The sequence below is a fragment of the Pongo abelii genome, chromosome 5 (assembly GCF_028885655.2).
Source record: "Pongo abelii isolate AG06213 chromosome 5, NHGRI_mPonAbe1-v2.0_pri, whole genome shotgun sequence".
Taxonomy (NCBI): Eukaryota; Metazoa; Chordata; class Mammalia; order Primates; family Hominidae; genus Pongo; species Pongo abelii.
Window position 1 is genome coordinate 130,580,110 of NC_071990.2, and position 18,948 is coordinate 130,599,057.

Genomic DNA, 18,948 nt, shown 5'->3' on the forward strand with positions numbered 1-18,948 from the left:
AAGAATTAAATTCAGACCTCTCCTAGGCTATCTATTCATTTTATATAGCTTACTTTGTGGAATATGTTACTTTTTTGAATAGACAGGTGATATTCTCCAAGACTCTCAGCTCAATGATAATATAACTGAAATAATAATTGAGGTCTCTGATTCTCAGGTAAATATTTCATCCATAATCTGGTAAAGACTAGAAGTTGACTTTTAAAAGTTGACAGTCGCTAAACTTAAAAATGGTTCAGAGGAGATACAGTATTGCTGGATCTAATGTAAGTAGAAAGAATCCTAATTCTGAGATATCATGGCATAGAAAAAGACACATGGGATTAGAAGACCTGGATTCTGGTACTGGTTCCAGTTATTTGTGGGACCTTGGTCAAGTGATTTAATCTCTCTGGGATGAAATTTCTTTAATAGATGAATTAGTTCAATGCCCAAATTGTTTGAAGGCAGCATGATATTTTCTAAAATAATATAGCTTTGGCTATCATACAACATTTGAGGATATTCTAAAAGTTTTGGATACTTTTATCTAACATTATCCAGACAAAGTAGCTGTGGAATAAATCTCACTCATCAGCTTTAGTTTTAAAATTATGTACTTTCACATAATCCCTGGAATTCAATTATTAATTGTTTATGTTCAAAACTTTACAGAGAAGTGACAGTCAAATAAGAGAAACAAACATATAAACCAGTAAATAAAACATGATTGCATAAGTATTATAGCAGTAGTGTGTACAGAGAGTGATAAATCTCCCCCTGCTTGAGTGGAAGGAGGCACATTGAGAAGATAACTTCTCAGAATATGGGAAAACCAGCGACAACTCTTATCTCAAAAGTCTCAAAGCCAAGATGCAAATTCATCTCCAATAATGCCTATGTGTTAAATTTGGTACATACAGAATTTACCTCCATTGTTGAGGGTTATTGTTATCAGATGTAGAATTCTAGGTTTGCAGTTATTTTCTTTTGGCACATTTTATTATTTTCTGATTTCCATTGCTTATGTAGAGAATGCAGCTATCTGATTACTATCTTTTGGAGTGACTTTTCTCTGATTTATTTAAATATTTTTTTCTTTATCTTTGTTCTTCAGTAGTTTTACTATGATGCTTCAGATCTTCACTGCCCACTACAATAGCCACTAGCCATATGTGGTAATTCAAATCTAGATTTCAGTTAATCAAAATTAAATTAAAATTCCATTTCCCCATTGCACTAGCCACATTTCAAGTACTCAGTAGCCACATGGGACTAGCAGCCACCACACTGGATTGGGCAGAAAGCAACATTGCCATTATTGCACAAAGTTCTGTTGGGCAGTGCTACTTTAGATTGTACCTTTTTATTTTCTACATATCTGCAGAGTGATGTCTTTCATCAGTTCAGAAAACTGTTCAGTCATTACCTCTCTAAATATTGCTTCTTCCACATTCCCTCTGCTCTATGATTCTAATTAAAAATGACTTGGAACTTTTTACTGTATACACGATGTATTTTAAACTCTCTTCTTTAGTTTTCATCCTTTTGTCTTTTCTGTATCTTCATTCTAGGTATTTTCTTCTGGATTACTTCTAGTTCACTAATTCTCTTCTCAGCTATGTAAATATTGCTATTAAAGTTATTCATAGGATTCTTAATTTCATATATTTTTCAGTTTCAAAATTTCTCTGGTTCATTTTCTTTTTTTCTTTCTGTCTTTTTTTTTTTTTTTTTGAGACAGAGTCTCACTCTGTCACCCAGGCTGGAGTGCAGTGGCGCCATCTCGGCTCACTGCAACCTCCGCCTCCCGGGTTCAAGCAATTCTCCTGCCTCAGCCTCCTGAGTAGCTGGGATTACAGGCACGTGCCACCATGTCCACTTGATTTTTGTGTTTTCAGTACAGACAGGGTTTCACCATGTTGGTCAGGATGGTCTCGATCTCTTGACCTCGTGATCCGCCTGCCTTGGCCTCCCAAAGTGCTAGGATTACAGGCATAAGCCACCGTGCCCAGCCTGGTTCATTTTCAAATAGAAGTTGTTTCTCATTTTACCTTGAAATTTTATATTTATAGTAAAATTTTAATTTAATAATATGATTTATTCTAAAATTTTCAATATTCTATTTTTAATCTCTTTGACCATAAAGTAAAAATTATTTTTAAAAGTTTTTGTCTGATAATTCTAATATATGGCCTTTTTGGATATATTTTATTTTCTGTTTCATCTGCTGATTCTTTTTATGCTGTCTTACATTCTTATGTGCCTGATTATCTTTGTATAACAGAAGTTGTATTTGAAAGAGAATGTGTAGAAATAATTTGAGAGCTAGTATATTGTCTTCATCCTGTGTGAGTTTTCTGATGCTACTGCCAGGCAATGGAAATCTGGATCATCTTAATTCAGTTTTAGGGATTCAAATTTCTGGGACATTCAGATGATTCAAAGCGTTGCTATAACCCAATGACAGCTGCTTTAATTCCAGTATACACTCATTCCCATGCTGCTTGTCTTTGGAGTCCAAGCCAGCGTGTGTGGGAATTACCAAAGTCCCACCCATGCAGTCCTGGAATCCAACTTTTGTCCTCCTAATACAGCAGGGCTGTCAAAAGTGCTGCTCAGTCTCTCAGCCATGTCTCTGGACAGGAAAATGCTCACAGGACAAAAGCTGTCACAACGTACCAATCACCTGTCTAGACATCTCTTTTGTCCTTGATGTTGAGAAGGTTATCTTCACTCTCTTGATAGCCCTCACATGGCTTTAAACATGTTTTTGTATATTTATCCAGTTTGTCTAGTTGTTATCATTGAGAGTGTTGACTCTTACTGTATAATCTACCATAAATAGAAGCGAAGTTGCACATGCATTTAATTTTTTTTATTTTGGAATTATGTTAAGTTTACACACATGTATGAAGATTATAGAGAATCCTCACATTTCCTCATCCAGCTATCCCTAGGAATAATATCTTAAATAATGACAATACACATGTTAAAACTAAGAAGTTAGTGTTGATACATTATTGTTAACTAAACCACAGACCTTATTCAGGTTTCATTCATTTTACCAATTTCACTTTTTCTCTTCTGGGATCCAATTCAGGTACTATTTTGCCTTTAGTCATTGATCTACGACAGTTTTAAGAGATATTTAGAGATATTTTATGGACTATTATTCAATTTGGGTTTGCCTGATGTTTTTTCATGGTTAAACTGGGCGTCTGGATTTTGGGAACCAATACTACAGTGGAAACAGTTTCTCATTGCATCAATCATTTTTTATTAATATATGCATATATTTTTTTCTTTTTTGTTGGTCTATGGGGCTTGTGCTTCTATTAATAGGTAGATTTTTAAAATGTTTTTATTTTTAATTTTTATGGTTACATAGGAGGTATATATATTTTAGATAGATTTTTAATGTGGACAACAGTATCTAAATATTTACTGTGATTTGTAATGTATATTTTTGACTAAGCATTGAATGGTCATTTTCTTTCAGACCTTCAAAATATTCCTTAAATATGTCAGAAATCAGAAAAACAAGTCCTTCCCTCCCTTCCTCCCTTCCTCCCTTCCTCCCTTCCTCCCTTCCTCCCTTCCTCCCTTCCTCCCTTCCTCCCTTCCTTCCTTCCTTCCTTCCTTTTTTTTCTTTCTTCTTTACAAACAGGTTCTCATTGTGTTGATCAGGCTAGAGTTCAGTGGCATGACTATAGCTCACTGCAGCCTCAAACTCCTAGGCTCAAGAAATCTTCCTACCTAAAAAAATCAACCTCCAGCTAACTTTTTAAAATTTTTTGTAGAGACAGGGTCTTGCTATGTTGCCCAGGCTGTTCTCAAACTCCTGGCCTCAAGTGATCTTTCCACCTTAGTCTTCTAAAGTTACAATCTTCTGAGATTACAGACATGAGCCACCATGCCTGGCCCAGAGGGATTTTTAAGGCCCACCCATGTAACAAGGCATTATGAAATAAATATGTCTCAATTGTTACACACTAGTTAGACAACAATGTTCATGTTTTAGGCTTAGAACATTAATAGGAAATAGTTTTCTTGAGACTAATGCCAAATCTACTGAGTCTAAAGTTTATTATATTTCCACTTGTCTAGAGAATTTTTGAGACATGTGCCAAAATCTTTAGAACATTAGAGCTGAAAGATACCTTAGGTAAATTTCTCATCAATCTATTAAAGGATATTCAAGCCCTCCATTTCAGCCTCTGTATCCAAACTTCAATACTGCCCTATGTCCGTATCATCACTGGAGAGGTCTAGCCTTTCCTTATAGCCTCTTTAATCTTAATTGCATCATCTCTGATGTTTTATTTGGCTTTTTTTGTTACTCCAGCTACTCCCACCTGTTTCCCTTCATGGTTTGGTTTGGCCCCTTCTCTGCCCTCCACTCCACATTGATTTCAAGAGATCAACAAATGTTAATCATGTGGATTTGCCAGTGCCCTAGAGAACTAGGTTCAACTACTACCAAGAAAGAGCTTAACCCTGAAGCCAAGCATCCTAGGCCTGCACCCAAAGGGAGAAGAGAAGCTCATTCTGAGCTATGAGATAATCATAAGGTATCACGTCTCAGGGCCTGGCAAAGGAGGGATAATGGAGGATATAAGCGAGATAATAATATGACTGGGTATGTCGTTATCCAGGCTGCAAATAGAAGGAGGCTCTGAGCAAAAGCCTTAAAACAGTTTTATTTTAGAAGGGCAATTTTCTATCATCAATGCCAAGAGAAGGCTCAGCAGGGACCCTACTTTGTCCTGCTTTGAGCAAACGATACTGAGCTCCCTAATAGGAGTTGCAGGGTATGAAGCAACAGACTGCAGAGGCCTCCATTATTTTGGGGCCAACCACAGAGTAGAGCTCTTGTGGGAACAGCTACATAACATGCATGTCCAGCAGTGCCCCAGGGAACCAAGCCATCGAGAGCTACTATCACAGCCCAAGTGCTGCCTCTGCAGAAAGCAGTAGCCCAGATGCTACTGAGAACTGCTTACAAGAACTGCCACTTGGAAGCACCCTGAGAACTTGGCTTTACTTGGAAATCACCTAGGAGCATTTGAAAAATAGCTACTCCTGAGACCAGAACTTTTAATTCATTAGATTTGTCAGAGGCTCAGGAAGCCCTATGTATATTTTAAACAAGTACTCTTGGTGATTCTTATGTCTGTATTCCTGGCTTAATGTTCAGCTATTTCCAGCCTTTTAAACCTTGTAGGAGAACAGGGCACCAGTTATTTAGGGAAAGAATATTGGTCATTCTAACTACTTCCAACTGAAGAAAGAGACTAACTTTTTCTGTCAACAAATGTGATAGGTTTTGTTGGACTGAGTCTCTTGGCAGGTTTGAGTTGAGCAAATAAACTTCCAACTAAAACTAGGTTATTGATGGTCAAAGGTGTAGCTGAGAGAAGAATCATAGTAATAATATTGAGGAGAACGAACTCTCTAGATGGCACTGCTTTAGAGATCCTAGAATTAAAATTATAATATTTTTCTGTTGTATGAGACTGTTCCCTTTCTTTGACTCACATTATTGCTTTTAATTTATTTGGATTGTCACTAGACTGCTAACTAAATATTCATGGTTACCATAGTGATTTTGCTTCCATTTCCTCATACAGAGGCCTTTAAGTTATTTACATATGATTTCATTTCCTTCTTACCACCACCTTCTCACTCTCCTGGACTGCAGCTCAATGGAACTTAGATTCACTTTGATTCTGCTTTGAAACATGGCAGGCTTGTATAAAAATCCCTGGAGAAACCATCATTAAATCTTGAAGACACTTTTTTTTTTTTGTAAACTGTATGTAGAGCTTTGATATTATTTTGATTTCCTATGTGACAGAATTTTATATATACAGACAGAATATTTTTCTTCCTCTTTTCATCATCTGACATTATGGTGATCCTTAGAATTGCAAATACAGGAGAAGGAAGACACAAACCCAAGACTGTATTAAAAATGTTTCAGAAATTCTCCTTTGATATAACATTGTTAAGGTTATAACATGATTTCGCATGTGAGTTTGTATGGAAATGAGGGAATGGAAATGAAGACCTAGCCTTTCTCAATTACCCTTGCAATTGTTCCTTTAGGGAGAAACAGCGGAGTATTACTAATTTGTATTGGTTTTCAATAGAAATTTAGGTAAATAATTATCTGGGGTTTCAGCTTCCTTTCTCTAAAAATAATTCTTTTTAGACCAATGTGGGGCCAGTCAGTACCTGGTGCAACAATATTAAAGTACCTCCTTACAATGAGGTTTATACGGAGTCCTCTAAAAAATGAAATGTTTCAACTCTGGTTGGAATACACAGAACAGCTGAAATATTTTGGAATGACACACACATAAAATACATAATTTATTTAAGGTAATTTATTGTTATATTTTAAAAATACATCTTTTTAATAAAATAAAGATAAAATTAAGAGGATTATATTCCTCCTTTTTCTCTGTTGATCAGTTACTGGACTCCCTTACTCCTCCAAAAAAAAATATGTATTATGCCCAGAAAATATCCACAAATCCCTGTTAAATTAATGCAGTATTGTTGAAAAACAAAGATGGCCCGAGAAACTGAATGAGAATGGAATCCTGAGGAGAAAACACCAATATTTAAGAGACGTGGTTCTCTCAGTGTTGTGGAACAGGATCCACTGAGATGGAACAGAAGGGTAAGCTTCTGTTAAGCTAGGTAAGGAAGCTTAGGGTTGTGAAAGAAGGTACAAAGACACTGCACACTGACTTTTGGGGAATTACCTGGATTTGGCTTTCAGGTAGCTCTGCCAAGGATTAACAATAGGGTTCAGAAAGAAGAGTAAACCATCTAATATGTGCCCCAGCCAGTTTACATGGTTATAATAAAGATCAATTTAGATTTTTATGGCAACACTCTCTTTAACCTCTACGATATGATAGTATTTCCAGCCTTTTCATTCTCAAGGTTCAGTAGCTAACATTGGCTTAAGCCCACTCCTAACTATGAAATGACTGAGGTGGCTCAGCCTGGAATGCGAGTGGGGAGCATGAGAGGGACACAGCCATACCACATGAGGCCATGGCTAGGGAAGGCAGAGGCTACTGAACAAGACTGAAGGAATAAGCAAAGCAAAACACCACAAGCTTGCTGAAGTTGGAGGACCAGAAGGAATAGGTGAGGGTCTCAATGCTAATGTAGGGTTAATCCAGGGCCAAGCAGACAAAAATAATAATAAAACCACAACAATAATAATAACAATAACAAATGATGGCCAGCATTTGTTGCACATTTATTTTATGGAGGGTGTTAATCTAAGAAATTTCCCATATATAAATTCATATATACTAATAGTTGTCCCATTTTACGGTTGAGAAACAGGTATTACAGAGAGGTCCAATAACCTTCCCAGGGTTCCACAGCTACTAATTTTTGGAGCTGTGATTTGAATTCAGTGTATTCTCAGAGCACCAGAAAGGTACAAAGCTAAAAGTTTTCTTCTGTGTCTGGGGTTTCCTGGAAAATCTGCTCTGCCCTATAAGCTCAGGAGTCCCCCCCTCCTAGCAGGTCCTGCTGAAGCTCTATGTGAGATTGCACAGGCCTGAGTTTGAGCTGCTGCATATTTTTTATTTTGGGGTTTTAGTATTTTCATGTTTTAGGTTAAAAAAATTCTTTACCTTTTAGCTTTGATGAATTACTTCATTTTTATATCTAATAGGTTTTTTTAACCTTCACTTTAATTGATTTCTTAACCTCTTTATCTTGCTCATTTTTTAATCTTTTTAATGATTTTAAAATGCTGATCTTAATAATTTTATCTTGGCATATTTATATTTATCAGTTTTTCTGCTTCAAGCTTTATTCTGGCAAATGATGTATATTTATATTTCTTTTGTGTTGTTTTTTAAATATTTTTTATTTTTGTTTCTGGAATTTAATGTATTTCAATTGTGCTATATACTTGTCAGAATTTTGTTTGCTTTAATAATTTTTAAAGTGACTTTTTGCATTACTTTTGATCATTTTACTCTTAGCCTATTTTGAGCTTTTGATGTCTAAATATAACTTTGTCTAGTGTTTTAGTGTCTTTATTCATTGCTTCTACATGGCAATAGGAGATATGACCATAATAACCTCAGTGAAAGTAACCCACATTTAGAGAGGGCTTGTATTCCTTAATCCCGCCCCCCTACACACCTCCCCCATTCGACCCATCTGTAGCCTCCCTTTCAGCTGTTCTTAAAAGACCTTCCCTTTTAAGGGAACTTACATTTTCCCTTCAATACTAAATCCCAAAAGCTAATAGCAATACAGAAGATCCACTGACCAACATTTCTTCCCAAGACAATAATAGTAACTTATATGCATAACTGTTAAAGCAATTTTAAGATTTTGTTTTGTTTTTTTGCTATCCAAGTTCCTAAGACATGTTATTCCTCTAAAAGTTTACTATATGAAATGATTGACTAATGGTTGAACAAATACTATAAACATATAAGGAAGGTGATATGGGTTTTACTCACAGAAGATTCCTCAAAACGCATACCTGATTTGGTTTTAATAAGGATCACATTAAAGGAGATCCAATAGAAGCTACTTAAAAAGGGCTTTAGAAAATGTTTTTAAACATTAATTTGCATCCACTATAGCATTACTATTTGAATTTAACTTCCTTCCAATATACCTGTAGAATGAGCTATTGAGTTTAACTTCTTTTCAGGCATGGTTATGGAGCCTGCTAGTGTGTGGGTGTCCCAGGGGCCACACCATATTAAATAGGCTAGTGATAAAATGGATAGGACAAGATTTCTCATCAGGAACATTTTAAACACAGAATCTGTTGATTCTATGTTGGGGGCAGAGGCTGGGAGAAATAGGGAGATATTAGTCAATGCATTACTTTTATAAGTGGGCAACAGAACCCATGTTGTGTGGTGAAAGTACTGCAGAACTTCTCAAGCATTGTACACGTTTCAGTTTTTGACTACGACTTTAATGCTCCACAAGGAAGGCCTCTAATAATCTTTTTCTTGTCCATTGCTATAAAAGAGAACAAAATGCTGTGTTAGACATAGTTGAGACCCATTATAATAATGTCACTACATTTTGAAATAAAGTTCTGAAATGCCTTAATACATAAATCCTTTTATGAAGTCTTTAAAATTGGCTGCTAAAACCAATAAAATTATATTTTTGGAACATAGTTAACCACTTTGTGCGCATAAGTGATGTTGTAGAAACTAGGGTTTTAAATGACTTAAAAGAGATATATTTCTAAAAACTGTATGTAATTATATCAATATTATCTTGACAGAGATGTAGTAATTCTCCATCTTATAGTAAAATTTATGAAAACATTAAGTAAACCAACAGGTAAATACATTTTTGGTCAAACAAAACTTTAAAAATTACATTTTTCTTTTATTTGGCTCAAGCTTATTCTTTCTGTTGTTATTTTTATTATTAATTGACTACTCATGTAAAATTCTATCTGAATTGAATTGACATCATCGATCCCATTGTCAGAAAAGACAGCCCTCTATCCCATTAAATTTATTAAACTGCTAATCTTCTGGACTTTTCTTCAAAGCTTGTCAGTTTTGATCCAAATAAACTTCAGATTTCATTGTGTAGACCTGTTACTTCTTCTGTGAAAGACAGTATGGTTTCATAGAAGCCACTCTTGGCCATTGTTAGTATTGTACAGATAGGCACACAAGCATTTAAATATGCTAGCACCTTACTGCAAAAAAAAAAGTTCTACTTATATTCATTGCAATTTATTATAGAAAATGTTTTCTGAACTGAAAATTATAAACTGTTGTCAATATTTCAGGTCCCAATTCTGAAGTGTATTGAGATTACCAAACTGTGAAGCAGGAAAAATATTTATTCTCTACATAAAGAAAGAAAAGAACTATTAAATGAACTTGATATTATAAGAAGTACTTCAGGTTGTCAAAACTCATATTATGACATCTATAATCAGGCCTAAAATCACAAGCAAACATTCCATGATGGAATGGCAGATCATGCTAGATTTGCTGGTTATTATCAGTTTTATTTTATGTTACCTAAGTAGAGTTTAAGCCTTTCAGTTAAAATATGACTCCCAAGCAAAAGGAAGAGGATTAATGGATTAACTATTGTTTGTGTTATCAATAATATTGGCAATAACCATTTGTCTATGGTGCTGTGTCAGTTACAAGGCACTCTGCCATGCATTCTTCCATCTGATCCTCATCTGATCCTCCATCACCTTGGAGATACTTGAAGCCAAAATTGTTATTATTCTCATTTTACAGATGGAGGTGAAGGAACTGATTTGAGGTCACATTGTGGTAAATGTTCAACACTAATCTCTGGTCCAGGTCCAGTCCAGATCTTCTGATGTCAAACCTTATAATCATTCTACTTCATAAATGGAACACTTAGGTCCAATCAGTCGTTTTCTAAATGTGTATTTACCATTGGTCACAAGTGTTTGTGTGACACTGTGTGGATAATTAAATGCCATCCACCGCCTCTACTCGGAAAAACCCAAGGGTGTGTCAGTTAATCAGTCTTACACAGGAAAGATAATGTACTATTATCATTATGGCAAAAGTATACTTGAAAATACAACAAAGGATATTGAAGCTATTAAAATAAGCTTCTGATCCTTAGGGAAACTATTTCAACACTAGAGCTATCATCAAAAGTCCTTGAGACAAGTAACCCAGGAGTGGAATGGTTATGATTACACTTTATAAGCAAACTTAAAAAGATATCAGGATCTGCTTTACTAGGCCCCCTGCTATGAAGTGAAAACTGGAGAAAAATCTACAGCAAAGCATTCTAGCCTGAGGATGTGTACTATTTTGCACCATAGCAGACTGACTACAGCCAAATATTTTCATTGGAAAAATGTAAATGAAAAATGTTGCTCAATTCTGCTACCTGGGTGGTACATAAGACATATAATTTAAATTCTAATCATGGATAACAAAAATCCTATGATACTTATTTTGCAAAGGAAAATGGCAGTCCTGGCAAGATTATAAGTTAGAAAATTATATTTCCTTTGTGTAAATTTGTTCTTTAGCTTCATTCAGTAATCAGAATTATTTATTTCCTTATTCAAATTGTAAGTGCCTTCTAAACCCAAGCCTACTACTATTATGTTGAGCCATGGGAAATTGCCAATATTTGACTATTTTAGTCAATTAAAATGCAGTTTCATATGGTTTAAAGTAATATCTGCCAAAGCATGAATATAAATACTTGCAGGAATACTGTCCTAAGTATAACCTCAGATGTACACAGTATTTTAGCAAGAGCATCAATGGGAAATCAGGCAAGTCCTTTCACTGAAACAATTTATAAGTATAATAATTTATTTTGTGAAGGCCTTTTCTTTACCACATTACTAATATGGTGAATATTAAACTAAACCTGAGTCATACTACATTTGTTTTTAAATTTTGTAGGGAAGGGGGGAATAGCAAATCATATTTTATACTAATAATCAGACATTATATCAGTTGTTATAAGGAACTACATGAAAGTTGGTGGTATACAGGTTACCAGTAGTAAGTTTGGGAACTGTGTTGTTTTGGCTCACAGAATATAAAGCATGTATGTATATACCTGTGTTTCCACATAGACACACTCTGTTACCCTTATATGTATTGTATAATCACATGTGTAGATGTTCACTGTATCTGGAGTGACAGTTGACACCTTTTAGGGGCATTTTACATATTTTGAAACCTGACATCCACTTACAGCACTTATCTACTACTCTATTCAGGATAAACTACCTTTATTGCAAGACTGTTGGTAGAAATTCTTAGATTATGTCAAGGGAAAAAAATCCTCTATTGCTTTTTAAAGAAAAAATTATCAGAACGATTTAATTTTGAGTTATTTTTTTATCTCCACATTAGTTTGTTATTCAGTGGATTAAAGACATTTTTCTCTTCCATTATTTCAATTTGTTACTTTGCATCCATTTATTTTATAGAAAGATAAACTTTTGTGTTGAGTTAGCTGTGGAAGACGAGTTCACACATTAATCACTACTAAGCAAATGCGTTACAAAAAAGAGAGGACAACAAAAATGAGCTGGAATACAGTTTCAGTTCAACCACCAAATGATTTGATATCATGAATAAATTTCTTGGGTGTATGTAGCCAGTGAGTAGACCTCAACATTTAGCTATTTTTTTCAATAAATAAATATTGAGCACTGTCTTTATGGTACACACTGTCTTAGGTGCAGGGGATAATGGACATTATGCTTTGGGGGGATTAGATAAGAGATGAAATAAGTCAGAGAAAAGATCTCTAGCACAGAAAAGTCTTGGTTACAAGATTACAGAGAGAGAGAGAAAAAAAACTGTAGTGACCTGTCTAGGGAACTGTGTGGTTGCCACATAGAAAATGTGGAAGGGAGTGATGGGAGACAGGCTATGTTCCTAGCAATTGCCTTGACTCACCATAATTATTTCACCTACTGAATAACCGAATAAATTGAGTAGAGAGGCTGCTTGTACCGAACTGTAAAACAGTTTCAGGATGAGAAAATTACATTTTAAACATACACTTAGGGAAAACAAAAACAAAAACAAAACACCTGCCTTGCAGAAACATGTCATAGAAACAGATTTTAGGCAGAATTATTTCCCTGTACAACAATTGTGATTAAGTAAATGTTAAAATAAAAAGAAGGATGTTTAGCAGCATAAGGAATAAAAACATTTGGAGTTTTAGCTTTAGTTTATACAGTGCATCCTGTTTTATAATTGTTTTCCAACAATGTTTACATAATGTGGGGGTCACTCTTTAGCATGAGAGGCTCTGTCACTAGAGTTGCAGTGTGTTAGCCCCTCATTTTCTCCAGTTTTTTTTTTAAATCTTTCCATTGACAGTCTTTTAATAATTCCCAAAACAATCAGGGGTAATGTTCAAATTCTAAGTTCTTGTCATAAATGAATCAATCCAGTTGGCAGGAGATGGATGTACTCTTTTTGCTGGTGTTCCATGCTAAGAAAAGCACACACATTTTTCTTGAGAGTGTGGCTAGCCGAAAAGCATCTGAGAATTGATGGAATCCTAAGGCAGACAGAAAAGCCAAAAGTCAAGTAACTGGTTTTGTCTTCAGCACTTACAGTTTGTTGTCTGGGTGCCATGACATACCCTCTACTAGTTAATTCCATTAAGCAACATGGGCCATTTAAATATAGGCAAAACAACAACAAAACAAAGCAAACAAATAAAAACTCTGTGACCACAGAAAGAGCCTGTAACATAGACAGAAGACTGCAAATAGCGTTCTTAGGAAGATAAATCATTAAGACAGTAGCAAAATGAGGAGGAATGGTGTCCTGGGCAACATAAAGTGTGTATACCGTTCTACCTGCACGAACACTCAACTGAAATTTGCCAAGGCTCACTAGTGTCTTTGAGGCACCCTAGAGAGGGAAGGCTAGAAATAACCGTCATCCTCAGCCGTTCCATGGTAAGGCCCTACACTAGGGCTCAGAGGAGAGATAGTTTGGAACATTTTATCCCTATCACTGGAAAATAGCACAGTTGGTGCCTAACTTCCTTTTGTTGAAAATAACACAGGTAATTTTTTAGCCAAATGAGATTTTTATCAAAAAAGCAAACAAAGGCAGAATGTGAAAAGGAGCTGATATCAGTAATTCCAAGGATACTAAAATTTGTTTTAAATAATAAAGAAATAGCATCTTTGGGCCCTCTAGACTTTGGACTCCAAAACTGGATGCAGATCAAATAGGATATTTATATATTAAAAAATCCCAAGAGAACTTGTACAGCATAAGGTAAATACAAATCAAGGTTGAACAGATATAAAATAATTAGGTCAAGAGTAATCAGCAAAATATATGCAGAACCAAACAATACTTTGATATTCTGGTCTGGAAAGAGGATTTGAGATTATTCTGAAAAATAACGTCACTACAACTCTGTCCAGAACCCACAGCTGCAGAAACGAGTAAACAAGTCATCTTATTAGAAGACTGCAAGGTTAAAGAACAGCTAAAGATTCAAAACTAAATGACATTCTTGGTAGTTCCCATTGATACGATTATAACTCATACAATTCCCTAAAGGAAAACTACAAAAAGGATGTTTCTTGAGATGAGAATACAAATAAACTTTTGCTTGTTTGTTTGTTTTGTTTTAAATCCAGAGATAAGAATGAATGTTTTCTGTATTTGCTTTTTTTAAAAAAAAACTCTATATTTTATGTGCAGACATTTAACATAAAATCTTTTCCCAATGTCTTTTCTTAGATGATTAGGTAGTTGAAAGACGCTACTGTTTACCAGGCATTGCTAAAAGCTTTTGGGTTCCATGAGGGAGGGGGCCATGACCTACTCCTTTGTACATTTCCCCACTCCTCAGTTTACATCACATAAACATATATGTATGGTCTTCCATGCAGTCAGCCAAATCAGACAAATCATGCCTGGGAGTTGAAAGTGGGAACTGATTTGTCTAGTTTGAATATTCTGATTAGTGAACTAGCTAGCTTAGAATTTTGTGGTATTTGCATATATCATTCATTTATGTACTACAGCTACACCTAAATCCCAGAAAAATCGATAACAAAATAACCTATTATTCTAGATTCAAATTTTAAAATCTACATAAGAGTATTAATAACACAAATTATTTGTATGACAATGACTTCTATTTTTTTCATTTCACCCTCAGAGATCTATATACTTCCTCTATCCAAAAACAACACAGAAGCAAAATGTTACAGAGATACCAGAATGTTGCCCAGAAAACCGTGCATTAATTACTCAAGCCAGGAAACTCCCAATTTTGCAACTCTATTTTATCATTTAAGAGAGATCTTTCCACATGTGTGTTCTAAAAAAGAACAGAGAAATAACCAGTCTTCTGTAGCTTAGCAAAAATATAAATTGGTGTCTCCACTTTTATTTCTCTTTTTGAAATCAATTTTCAGCTTGGCTTTCTTTTGCCTCCGGTATTCTGGATGATCATTTTGTAGCATCTGGATAATTTTACATTAACATCTGGAGTTGAGGATCTTTTTATTTGTCGGATGCATATAGAATACTTCTGTAAGAAATGTATTTTCCCAGCTGCTGTTTATTCATTTTAAAGAGACATGGTTAAGTGAGTGTAACAGCCTCCTTAGGAAATTCAATTCCTAAATTCCTTAGGAAACACAAACCATGTTTAATCTGAAGTCCTGCCAGTCTGTTTTCTCTCCTACCAGCTTTTCCCATGGCAGAAATGGTTGAGATCTGTACAGAAGGAGGACTTTAGTCTGGTAACAGGTGGTGTTGCTGAGTGCAAAGGCCTTTGAAATCAGGCCTGGTTTGGAATCTTGGTCCGGCAATCAATAGCTGTGTAATCTTGGGTAACTCTTTGAAGTTTAGTTTCCACATCTAAGAATGAGGAAGTATAAATACATATCTGCCCACGTTGGTTGTATTAAATGAGATAATTTACATAACACATCCGGCTAAGGTGCAGATGTAATAAATGACAGCTGTTATTATCATTTATTTCAGCATGTTGCAGAAAGCAACTCACAATTTCTTCTTTTCCTGACCTCCTAGGGCTTTTATGCATGCAATTAGCAATTTGGGATTTGCACAAGGTTTTTCCAGAGTACAAGATTTTTGAGAGCTGTGACTGAATCTTATTCTTTAGAAACTTGCTCTTTGAGTGGAGGAAAAGGAAGAAACTAAGTTGACTAATGACATTATAAAAGCAGGTAGAGAATCATTTCTTTCTGAGCTTCTGTAGCACAGGCTATGAAGTGTGCTAGTAAAGTAAATACAATTTTAAGCAAAGTTTCAGAAATCACCATAATAAAATTAAGTCTATAAGTCCCAGCTATTAAACTGGCAGGGACCTACATTCATTAAATTAAAAGCAATGTGCAATGTTGTTCGAAAGTTGTTCAAAATGTTTTTAGAATTTTTCTTGGAGTTGATTGTTTTTATAACGATGACTTCATGTTTTGACTCTCAATGATTTTGTTTGTCTCCTTAGCCCCGAAATTATTCACCTTAAAAGATGAAATTTGGTAATATTAAGACAGTCAAAGGAATGTCCTGAAGTTCTGATCATGGCTATGAATAGTTCTAAAATCTTCTAAATATTTTTGGGATATGTATAGAACCAAAATGATTTGTGTGAAAGGTTTTTCCATTCACTTAGTTGCATTATATTTTAAAATAATTGTTTAAAAAAGATTCATGTTATAGTCGCAGATTAAAAGGCAGTTTTTAAAGGAGATGAATTAACAGAGTTTCAGAGAAAGAATTTTGATAACATGCATTTTATACATTTATTTATTCTGGAAACAGTAATTTTCAATATACTATTTTCTCATAACCACTTTAAAGAAATTAAGGACTTGCAGGTTGTCTAGTTTTTTACTATTTTTCTAATACATAGCAAGGTTGGTGCTCAATAATACTAGATGAGCAACTGAATGAGGAGATGACAAAAATAAATGAATTCAATACCACTGCATGTTAAAGAAGTGTACTTTTTTATGCTTCTCTTTGAGAAAAGTGTCAAGGTGGCATACATGACAAAAAACAACTTTAAAATGACAACAAAAAATTAAAATTTCACTGAACAAAATAAAATACAAGAAAAATGCATACTAGCTGCTCATCTGGGATGAGTTAGTTATTGCAATTCAACTTGTAATTTAATGCAGAATTTTCAGACAATTAGGGCCAAAAAAGAAAATGTTAAATTAGCTAGTGTCTGACAAAGAAGAAGGCTCTCAAATTTTCAGACGAACATTTTATTGGCAATGAATTCTCAGGGCAAATTTAATGCAGTCCTTATGTAAGGACGTCAGATAGAAAAAAGTATAAGGATTTCAAGCATCACTAGTGCAAAGGACAATATTACTTGCTTATTTCTGCAGCATAAGAAAGCTGAAGATATTCTCTTAAATTTTTTACTCAATGGTGATTCATGTGTCTCTGAGGAACTAAGATAATATGATTTAATTCTGTAATTTTGGGACAATCTAACTTAATTCATGAAGGAGTACAGGGGATGGGCGCTTTGTGTGTCCACTTTGTTGTCACTCTCAAATGTCAGATGTGCAGGCAAATTCTCAGAGTTAAATTACTTGACAGGAACTTAAGCATCCGTATTTGTTGCCAGGTAGTCTTCCGTGTGGTTAAAGTACAGAATGTACTCCTACAAAAGCGGAGAGGCGGCCCATTGCCACAGAAAAGTGTTTTTTCAGATGGCTTATGGTTAGAACCAATATATATTTCCAGCATACAGTTTGAGTGATAATAGCTCACATTCCCTGATCACATGCCACGTGCCAAGTACCATTCTAAATGCCTTGCATCTTGTAACTCATTAAACCTTTACAGTAACCTCATGCAATGTACACTCATTGTTCCCATTTTGCAAATAAGGAAACTGATGGGCAATATTACCTTGCCCAAGTTTATACAGCTAGTAAGTGGCAGAGTCAGGATTTGAACCCAGGCTGATGGTACAGTCTGCGTGCTTAGCCACAATCATGAACTTACCCTCAAAACTGCCTGTGTTTGCATAAGCATGTGGATACTACAGGATAGATACTTTAGACTCATGTAGGAGCAATAGTGACATGAACCATCATAAGAGGAGCATTAACTAAACTTTGCTTGTCTTACCCATGAAAGAACATCAATGTGACTCCCTGCCAAATATCTGATAATGAAAAGAAATGCATTGTGATCAGCAGGATAAAATGAAGAAAATAAAAATGTACACTGAAATAGCTAAAAGAATGAATTAACAACCTATTTTACAGCACTGTGCTGGAGAAGAATGCTCATCTTACAGAAGTGATTGTGTCTAATAAAAACTGCACTGGATTTGAAGTAAAAAATAAAAAATAAAAACTGGATCTAATTTCCAATTCTATCACTCGTGGTCTCTGTAACCTCCTAGTCTCTTTCACTGGGATCTTAGATGTGCCTTCTTAGAAGCTAAATTTTCTTATCTGTGAGTTGGTTTATGATTCCTTCTTCCTCTATCCGTTCACTTTATTGTGATATCAAAATAAGATAGCGTATGTGCATATCCTCGGAGATTTTAAAGCTATCTGAAAATGTGCCATATTTAAACATACTGAACATAGTTAAAAGACATGCATCCGATTAATGTAAAAACTATACCAATTTATTGTAGTCCACTTGGAAAGACAAGTAGCTTACTTAAAGATCTATTTTGTTGCATTTGAAGTTGGAAATTAACCTGATATAAATCTTTTCCCAACTACTGTGATCCTGTCTTTAATACAACTTTAATAGACTGGAACATATGCCAAGAGTATACAGTCAGAATCTCTCTAAGAATCAAAGACGATGAGAAACCTCTGAAAGCTGTGAAAAGTGTGTTATTGTTTTTAATTGCTTCCCTAAAGAATGAGAGAAGGCGAAGCCGGGACGCTAGTGGTGTTGATGGACTGTTGCTCCTTATCCATGATGCGTAAGAGTGAGGAACTAAGTCTGAAAACTTTTTAAGGGGAAAATAGCAGTATAGCATACTGAAAGTTTTGTTGTAATATTTAAAAATGCCAATTAAAAAATAAATAGTGCAAAATTGTATAAAGCAATTATATGAGAATTGTTTTGGGATCAGCAGTCCAAAGACAAAGAAAGTCCCCTCTTCTCCCCATGTTCTTTTCACTGCTAGCAGCAATTAACATTTGGCATATATCCTCCTAGATTTCATTTTCTATGCATAAGTGAAGACATATGAATAAAATGTATTCTTGTTATATTACATAGTTCTTGTTTTAACACAAGTGGAATTATCCTCTATATGGTGTTTATGATTTGCTTTTGTACTTATGAGGTTGTATTTAAAATGTTGTACATTTTTTAAATTTTAACATTGGTAAATTTACTTTGTTTTTATTTTAACAGAGTATTCCATTGAAATGTA

At 34.9% G+C, this 18,948-nt stretch overlaps 1 protein-coding gene across 3 annotated transcripts in view; it reads left to right on the forward strand.

The window, feature by feature from the left end:
• Window positions 1-18,948, forward strand: part of LAMA2 (laminin subunit alpha 2) — a 652,245-nt gene that overhangs the window by 226,189 nt on the left and 407,108 nt on the right. The window lies entirely within an intron of this gene.